This window comes from Rana temporaria, chromosome 6 (genome assembly GCF_905171775.1).
Source record: "Rana temporaria chromosome 6, aRanTem1.1, whole genome shotgun sequence".
In the NCBI taxonomy this organism is placed as follows: domain Eukaryota; kingdom Metazoa; phylum Chordata; class Amphibia; order Anura; family Ranidae; genus Rana; species Rana temporaria.
Window position 1 is genome coordinate 132,011,658 of NC_053494.1, and position 10,300 is coordinate 132,021,957.

Here is a 10,300-nt window from a genome sequence, read left to right on the forward strand (position 1 = left end):
GACACATATTTTGTAATATTTTTCTGTGATAAAACCAATCAATTTCTTTTCCTTTACAGCAGGGGTCTCAAACTCAAATTACCTGAGGGCCACAAGACAAGTTTTCATATGCCATGGGGGGCCGCATGCAAACTTTCAAACTTCAAAAACAACAGTACTGGTGTCAGCGAACACATTATTAACCCCCAGCACTGGTGTCAGCGAGCGCATTATTACCACCAGCACTGGTGTAAGTCAGGGTTTGACAAATTTGCTTGGAATCTAGGAGCCAGCTAAAAAAGTTAGGAGCCAGAAAACGCACCCCGTCCCGACGAGCTTGCGCGCAGAAGCGAACACATACGTGAGCAGCGCCCGCATATGTAAACGGTGTTCAAACCACACATGTGAGGTATCGCCGCGATTGGTAGAGTGAGAGCAATAATTCTAGCTCCTCTGTAACTTAAAACATGCAACATGTAGATTTTTTTAAACGTCGCCTATGAAGATTTTAAAGGGTAAAAAAGTTTGTCGGCTTTCCACAAGCGGACACAATTTTGAAGCGTGACATGTTGGGTATGAATTTACTCGGCGTAACATTATCTTTCATAATATTAAAAAAAATGGGGATAACTTTACTGTTGTCTTATTTTTTAATTAAAAAATAAGTAATTTTTTCCCAAAAAAGTGCGCTTGTAAGACCGCTGCGCAAATACGGCGTGACAGAAAGTATTGCAACGATCGCTATTTTATTCTCTAGGGTGTTAGGATAAAAAATATATATAATGTTTGGGGGTTCTAATTAGAGGGAAGAATATGGCAGTGAAAATAATGTAAAATGACATTAGAATTGCTGTTTAACTTGTAATGCTTAACTTGTAATACCAACGGCCACTACCAGATGGCGCCAGCTCACATCTGGTGGTAATAACTTGTAATACCAACGGCTCACCACCAGATGGCACCAGCTCAAAAAAAATTAATTTTTTATTTTTTTTTGCTCCCCTCACTTCCACCCTGCCTGAGGGCCATTTATAACTGGTCCGCGGGCCGCAAATGGCCCGCGGGCCGGTACTTTGAGACCACTGCTTTACAGTATCTATTGTGCTTTACATAGTCCCAACAGTAGCCCTGTACTCTATTTGCAAGCTAACACAACCGGTATTCTTAAGAAAAACAGACTGACATCTCTTGCAATGTTAACAATAAAAATGCAGTTGCTTTGAGTAATTTTCTCTGCAAAACCTGTTTGTTATTATTATTATTATTATTTATATTAATACCAAAAATCTATTGTCTTATGTATTATCGTTTATAACTGAACCACACATTACAGTGGTCTTTATAGCCTTTGTGCTATATAGATTATTTTTTAATATTTTGTTTATATTATTTATTTTTTATAGCCTCGATGAAGAGGGAGATTTTTCACCTGCAACTCATTGGATTATTGGCAGTCTAAAATCTGCCTTTTTTCCTTTTATGGTGGTGCATGTGTAACTACTTGAGTTTCTATGCATTTTTTAGGGGGGAAACATTTCTGATAATTTTTAAACATATAAACATTTAGAAAAAATACACACTTTACCACATGCTGTTACCTGTAGCAATGAACTCTGTTCCTCTCATGCAATTTTCTACATTCTCTGTGAATCAGCTACTTAAGGAGCATTTCCTCACACATGCTTATGATGGGATCTATAGTGAAGACACAAAAAATACGAACGCTATCTACAAGCACAATAATCTTTCTGCTGCTGCTCTCTCTTCTCTCACAGAATGGTTGAAATAGTTAATAGTTTTCTTGTTTTTCATGCATTGTGGGCATTTGGAAGGGTCTCCTGAGGTTAACTTTAAAAAATGCCTCTAACCTAAAATGCTCATAACCGCCGCTAAACTCGCATAAACGCGGTTTGTAAAATCTGTAAAACTGATGTTTTTAATCGTCGGTTTCCAGCTGTCAAGTATCCAGTGTTCAGAAAAGGTTTTCAGCTGCCTTGTGTACACGACCTCTAAGGCCGCGTACACACGATCAGTCCATCCGATGAGAACGGTCCGAAGGACCGTTCTTATCGGTTAACCGATGAACCTGACTGATGGTCCGTTAAAAAACTGATCGTGTCAGAATGCGGTGACGTAAAACACGACGTGCATAAAAAAACGAAGTTCAATGCTTCCAAGCATGCGTCGACTTGATTCTGAGCATGCGTGGGTTTTTAACCGATGCTTTTGCATAATAACGATCGGTTTTGGCCTATCGGTTAGGCGTCAATCGGTTAAATTTTAAAGCAAGTTCTCATTTTTTTGACCGAAGGTTAAAGAACCTATGGGGCCTACACACGATTGGTTTGGACTGATGAAAACGGTCCTTCAAATCGTTCTCCTCTGGCAATCCTATCGTGTGTACGCGGTCTTAGTCCTTAAGTTGATCCTTAAAATTTCCATTTTTTAACCCTGGTACACTGAAAATAGTTAGAAAATCGGAATTTAGAAGCGTTTGCTTTAAAGTGTTTGTTAACCCCCCCCAAAAAATAGATTTCCTGGGCCCCTAAAGTAGATTAAACAGCACAATGCCTGTGTTGTGTAATCTGCCCACATCTAAACTGTTAAAAAACCTGCCTGAACCTGGCACTTCCTGTATCGCCCTCTCTGTACTGACCACGGTGGTCAGGACTGATAAGCCCTGACTATTTAGTAAAATCAAAAGTTCTAAATGGTCCCTGCCAGCCCCTCTCTTATAGCCTGGCATAGCACACTGCATTCGTTTTTTTATAAAAATGAGCAATGTAAATACTGATTTAGCGCAATCTTCAGGCCATCACGTGACTCTCGGCTGGTTTCCAGGGCTACTGCAGGAAAGGCTAAGAGGCCATGTGATCTCTCCGGCTGACGTCAGAGGGAGATCTGGGCCCCTCCTGCAGAAGCCATATATCGGATGTATACAGCGGCCGCGAGTTATGTGACTGGCCTGAAGATCAGTCTAAATAAGTATTTACAATGCTTGTTTTAAAAAAAAAGACTAATGCAGTGTGCTATTCCAGGCTCGGATAGAGGGTCTGGCAGTGTTTGGCCACGTACACACCGTCGGTCAAAACCGATGAAAACGGACTGAAGGACATTTTCATCGGACCAAACCGACCGTGTGTGGGCCCCATCGGTCAGTTATCCTTCGGTCAAAAAATGTAGAACTTGCTTTAAAATTGAACCGATGGACGCCTAACCGATAGGTCAAAACCGACGGTTAGTATGCAAAAGCATCGGTTAAAAATCCACGCATGCTCAGAATCAAGTCGGCGCATGCTTGGAAGCATTGAGCTTCGTTTTTTTCAGCACATCGTTGTGTTTTACGTCACTGTTTTCATCGGATGGACCGACCGTGTGTACGCGGCCTTTGTGTTATATGGGTTATCAAACACTTTAATTATAGATCAGAATTGTGTCCATCCAATTTTTTTTTCATAGAGAATTAATCTTATCATCTGCAAGCAAACTGAAAATCTTGAATTGAAAAGACATTAAATGTTCTTCAGCTTTGGCCACCGGGAAAATATGTAAATAAGAAAAATAATGCAATACATTTCTATATCTATTGAAAGGAGGGATTTGAATTGTATTTTAAAACATCTGGCCTATCACATTTTGGTCATCTCAGCAATGGATCTGAAGGTTACACTTTATGTTTATTAGCATCATCCAGATGGCTTTTTATGTCCTTAATAACTTTGTCCCTGACTAAGCCATGAACCTCTTGTTTGACAAACAGTAGGAAATATCCATTAGGTACTAAGGTATTTTGCAATCTTTACAGAAGTTTAACTCTTTGTGGCACTGCACAGAATCATATTGCAAGATACACAATGACTTTACCTGTCAATACAGCACATTAATGGTAAAACCCAAAATAATTATTCAAATATACACAGCTGCTGCTGAAAGTTTCGGAACGATCTTATATTGACCTTTTATATTTCTCTCATCTTTGGGTGTAGAATTTGGCTTCTGAGAATTCATTGTAATGCTTTTAACTTTCCAGGTGCCCATCACGTGCCCATCACAATATGATAGACTTGTAGTAAATAATAAATGTTCACATGTATATCATTCTTTTTAGATGTTGTAATATATTTTCTCAATCAGTTTAAAGTTGGCATGCCAAGAATTTCCTTCTTTCATTAAAGGACTCAGTGGATGAACCTTGGTATCCTGTTAGATGCAGCAAAAACATTAAGCTCAGCTCCAAAATATATGGTACTATTGTTTAGGTATTTTGGTTTATTATACATGAAAATGTTTCTCATTACACAAGTCACAGGGCCAGATTCACAAAGAGATACTTCGTATCTCTGAGTTCTGCAGGTCGTATCTATGTGCATAGATATTCCTAAGATCCGCCAGGTGTAAGTGTCTTATGCCGCATACAGACGGTCGTTTTTTGTGATGAAAAAAAACGAAGTTTTAAATCATGAAATAAAACGACGTTTTTGAAATATCATTTTTAAAAACGATGTTGCCTACACACCATCGTTTTTTCACAATGCTCTAGCAAAGCGAGGTTACGTTTCACCACTTTTTTCCATTGAAGCTCACTTCATAACTAGCTTCTGGGCATGCGCGGGTTTAAAAACGTCGTTTTAAACGTCGTTTTTTGCTACACACGGTCAATTTCTGTGAAACAAAAACGACGTTTTGAAAAACGACACAAAAAATTTGAGCATGTTCGAATTTTTTTTTGGTCGTTTTTTAGAAGACATAAAACAACGTTTTGCCCACACACGATCATTTTGAATGACGTTTTTTAAAACGTCGTTTTTTTTCATCACAAAAAACGACCATCTGTATGCGGCATTACACTGTCAGATCTTAGGCTGCAATTCCAGGCCGGCTGGTAGGTGGCATTTCGTTTTTTTTTACGCGACGAATATGCAAATGAGGATTTCCGCCGATTCAGAAACGAACGACCGCCCGGCGCATTTTTTTTACGCCGTTTGCGTTCGGCTTTTTCCGACGTATAGTTACCCCTGGGTCTATGAGGCGCAGGCAATGTTAAGTATGACCATCGTTCCCGCGTCAAATTATGAAATTTTCCGTCGTTTGCGTACGCCGATTCCGAAAACAGCTGGACGTAAGTTATGCTCACGACGAAACCAATGACGTCCTTGCGACGTCATTTGGAGCAATACACGTCGGGATTTTTTAAGGACAGCGCATGCGCAGTTCGTTAGGCGCGGGGACGCGCTTCATTTAAATGAAACACGCCCCCTACCCGCCGAATTTGAATTCCGCCAGGTGATTTACGCTACGCCGCCGCAACTTTACAGGCAAGTGCACTTGCTTGAAAAACTTGCGGCGTGTAACGTAAATCAAATACGTTACGCCCGCCCAAAAATACGCCCATACGTGAATCTGGCCCATGGATTCTAGTTCTGGTGGAATACAAGCTAAATGAATGTATTAAATGCAATGTGGACATTATACTTCGCAGATTTTTTTTCTGCTGAGACTCAAACACATGTAAGCTTTTGTAGCTTTATGTATTCTAAATATAACTTGAGTTTGTAATGCACCAAACAATGAATCAGAAAAAGGAGAGAAACTCATGGCTTAACATAAAAAAAAAATGATTAAACATTTTTGGAAAGTATATAGCACTTTGTATAACACACTGCATTAATAATCAATAGTAGCATATTAGGCACATAAGGTACAATGGAAAATAATTACCATATCAAAATAGAACATCTTCAACATCTGTCCACAACCTGGTCTTCTCTTATGCCCTGTACACACGATCGGATATCTGATGGAATCTAATCCGATTGATTTTTTCATCGGATATCCGATGAAGCTGACTTTCATCAGTCTTGCCTACACTTGCGTGTCCAACGCGGTGACGTGCTGAGAAAAATGAAGTTCAATGCTTCCGAGCATGCGTCGACTTGATTCTGAGCATGCATGGATTTTTGACCGATGGATTTCCCCACAGACGATAGTTTTTTTCTATCGTTTTTTTAACCATAAGAAAAATGTAAAACAGGTTCTATTTTTTTTTCACCGATTTCATCAGACAAACCGATCGTGTGTACAGGGCATTAGAGGGAGGCATCCTTGATATGGCAATGTAAATAAGGTGGATAGCAGTCTAGACAGCTGCAATTGAAAAAATACTACTGGTTTTAGAGAACGTTCATGATATACGCACTGGGTTTGATTTACTAAAATTGAAGAGTGTAAAATCTGGTGCAGTTGTGCATGGTAGCCAATCAGCTTCTAACCTCAGCTTGTTCAATTAAGCTTTGACAAAACACCTGGAAGCTGATTGGTTTCTATGCAGAGCTGCACCAGATTTTGCACTCTCCAGTGTTAGTAAATCAACTTTTCCTCTGCTCTTGTGGCACTAATAAGAAAGGGGTTAACATTTTAAGTGACATGCCGTATTATACCTTAGGTACCTTACTTTTGTATATTCACTAGCTAAGTGTATCTATCCTTCCTTCCTTCCCCCCAAAGCTTTACTTTTATCCCCAGCAATTGAACCAAGCTTAATACTCTAATTATTCATTATTAAATGTATTTTTAAGGTACCTCACTTTTGTACATGCTAATATTCTCTAGAAAAGTGTCCCTTCATCCCTTCCTTCTCCCCATAATTGAACTAAGATTAGTACTCTAAATGTAATGTTCTTTACCCATGGCCCGCACCCGTGATGTCTGCCAGCCACCCGCAATCTTTTCACAGAGAGCCAGAATGGGGATCTGCCAATGTAAACAGACAGATCCCCGTTCTGACAGGGAAGCAGAGAGAGATCTGCTGTTCCTTGTGATTAGGAACAGTTATCTCTCTCCTCCTCCAGTCAGTCCCATCTCCCCACAGTTAAAAACACCTACCAGGGAACACATTTAACCCATTGATTGCCCCCTATTGTTGTCCCATTTTCTGCCAGTGACATTTACACAGTAATCAGTACATTTTTATAACACGGATCACTGTATAAATGTCACTGGTCCCAAAAAAGTGTCAAAAGTGTCCGATCTGTCCACCGCAATGTTGCAGTCCCACTACAAATCACAGATCGCCACCATTACTAGTAAAATATAAAAACAAAAAATAATTGTCAGTTAAAGCATTGCAGTGCCGTATCGTGAAAAATTGCTTGGTCATTAAGGCAAATCCTTCCGGTCCTTAAGTGGTTAATGTCTGTAGGTAACTTAGATGTGGTTGAAGGGAGTAGCTAATTTAAAGAGGAACAAAACCCATGGAATTAACTTTTTTCCAAAATAGTTACCTTCAAGGCAGGCTGTGAATGATAACTGTCACAGCTGCTTCCAGTCTCAACCCAACTGCCACGCCATGAAAAGGCTGGTGTCAAAACTGATTACATGTGCATTGCATGGCAACTGCAGAACAGAGGCCAAGATGGCAGCTTCTTGGCTGTAAGGGACAGGAGGGTTTAGTTCCAGCTTAAGGCCTATAATTGGTAAAAGAAGTTTGCATGTTTTCATTTTTAGTGTATTATTACTGGCAAAGAAGATTTCCATTTGACTCCATTTTTAAGTCCCATAAAGGCTGCCTTCCCAACTGAACCCAAAAGATATTCTGCCATGCAATATTCTGGGATCTCAAATCAGATTGTTGTGCTCCATTTGGGGTCCTAACCCATAGCTAGATAACAATCTATGTTATAGACTAAGCCAGCAAGTTAAATTTACTCCAACTGCAAGCACTCATTATGGACACATTACAGAATGAAACATTTTATTTCTATTTAGTCATATGTCTTTTCCCCTATATTTAGGTTTAAGATGGCCTTATTCTACTCTGTCGCTTTTATTCTGTGGTTTATAAGACTTGGCAATATGGAGAATAAACACCCTGATTTAGAGCAACCTTTTAATTGTTCCTGTGGTTATTCATCCATATCCTTCAGTGGCGACGGTCTTTAATTTTCCTCCACCTTACTTTGTTGGCATAGCTGTTATAATAGTCTATTGTGGGATTCTGTGGTTTCAAAGCTGAAAAGTAAGAAGGAGTTCTGTGTATTCTATCTAATAGACTTTAGGATTTGTGCCTTAAAGGGGGGTGAGTGTGATGATACATAGTTCTCTGGATTATGAGGAGCTGAGGACTGACATTGATGCTGATGGGAGATATGTTTTTATTTTATGCAAGTTGTTTGCCTTTAAATGTATCCTTGCTTTTGTGTATGTACCCCCCCCCCCCCGTACAATAACCAGGTACTGAGGGCTTTGGTGGAGTTCCAGGTGCGGTTCCCAGAGGTGCCATTGTTTGCCTTCGGGGACTTCAACTGCTACACTGACCCTCTGTTGGATAAACATCCACCGGAGGTAGGGGGAGGGGGGTATGCCGCACTGCCCTAAGGAAGTTGATAGAGGAGGTGGGGTGGAAGGACCCGTGGAGAGCTATTCCTCCTTATCTAGGATAGATCTATGCCTATGTTCATATGCAGCTGAGCGGTATATTTCGGATGTGGCGTATGCTCCGGAAAGTGTTTCGGATCATTCTCAACTGATTGTGTCCCTGGAGATGCGTCCCCCTTCCGCGGTGGCCAAGGCCCCGTGGAAGATAAACGCATTCTGGCTGAGTCTTTTCCCTTCCCATGAACAAATAAAGGCCTGTATTGTGGAGTTTTGGTGCATGCATGCTGCCTGGGAAAACATAGCTGTCACTTGGGAGGCCTTCTTGAGAGGTCTATTCATCACAGAGATTCAGGCCATCAAGGGGGCGGACGAATGCTCAGAGAGAGGGAGTGGAGCGGATGGCGGAGAATCTGGAGGCCACTTTTATTGCAGACCCTTTAGACGCTAACAGGGAGGCTTGGCTTTCGGCGCAGGATGCTCTGTACCGGGTCACGGCCTCGGGGGCGGAGAGGAAATGTTTTTTCCAAAGGGCGGCATTTTATGAGGAGGGTGAGCACACTGGACGAATGTTAGCAACTATTGCCCACTCCCAGCAGATGTCTCCCTCTATAGGGGCGCTGCACACTTCTACCGGTGGAGTGACTAACTCCCCAGACCAAGTTTTGTCTGAACTGGTGAGGTTTTACTCCTCCCTGTACGAATCCAAGAGAACATATTCGCTAGAATCTCTGGCTGAATACTTAGACCCTGTCTGTTTACCGGTGTTGTCAGCCTCCAATAAGGAGATGCTTGACACCCCTCTGACCCTTGAAGAATTGCAGATGGCGACCAGTTTGTTCCCTAACTCGAAGGCCCCTGGGGACGACAGACTTCCCGTGGAGGTCTACAAGCAGTATGGGGAAATGGTACTCCCACACCTTTTGAAGGTGTTTAATGCTGCAAGGGAGGCCGGCACCCTGCCCCTGTCTATGACCAGGGCGAACATTGTTTTGATCTTGAAGCCTGACAAGGACCCTCTTGACCCGGGATCATATAGACCGATCTCGCTTTTACAAAATGACGTAAAGATCCTCGCCAAGGTTTTGGCTGTCAGATTGAATGGGGCCATTTCCACCATAATTCACTCTGACCAATCTGGGTTTATGCCACGATGGCGATAAACTTGAGGAGACTCTTTCTTAATATCCAATCCCAGGCGGACAATATGGGGGACCGGGCATTATTATCTTTGGATGCCCATAAGGCATTTGACAGCGTCGAGTGGGAGTATCTTTGGGCGGTGATGCAGAAGTTTGGGTTTGAGAATGGATTCATTACATGGGTGCAGCTCCTATACTCGCCCCCTAGTGGCAGCAATAAGCGAGGGGGAGAGGATTTCGCTCACTTTTAATCTAGAAAGGGGTACACGACAGGGCTTCCCCCTGTCCGCCCTCCTGTTTACCCTGGCTATTGAGCCCCTGGCAGCCATGATCCGGGCAAATCCCTTGGTTCAGGGATTTCACTATGGAGACCTTCATGATAAGATCATGTCATATGCCGATGATACCATGCTGCTCCTGGGTGACACCTCTGCTTCGCTAGCGGAATCCATGACTGTTGTGAATACTCAGGTTTGATTATTAATTGGACCAAGTCCTCTCTTCTGTTACTTGACCATCGGCCCCCCTCGTCCACAAAGACTATACAGAATTTGTGCCTTACAAATTATTACTTCCTGGTTAGCAAAGATCAACCAAGTTTCCTCTCAAAATAGCGGCTTTGCTAGATTTGGATGATATTAAAAAAAAAACTTTAGGGCAGTATTTCCTAACCATTTCTTAGTTGTGTACCAATATCTCTAGCACTGCAATGTCTGAATGCTACCTGTTTCATTAAAGACCATTCAAAAATGACCACATACTCCCACCTACATTTCCAGCCAGGGCTGGACTGGGACAAAAATTGGGCC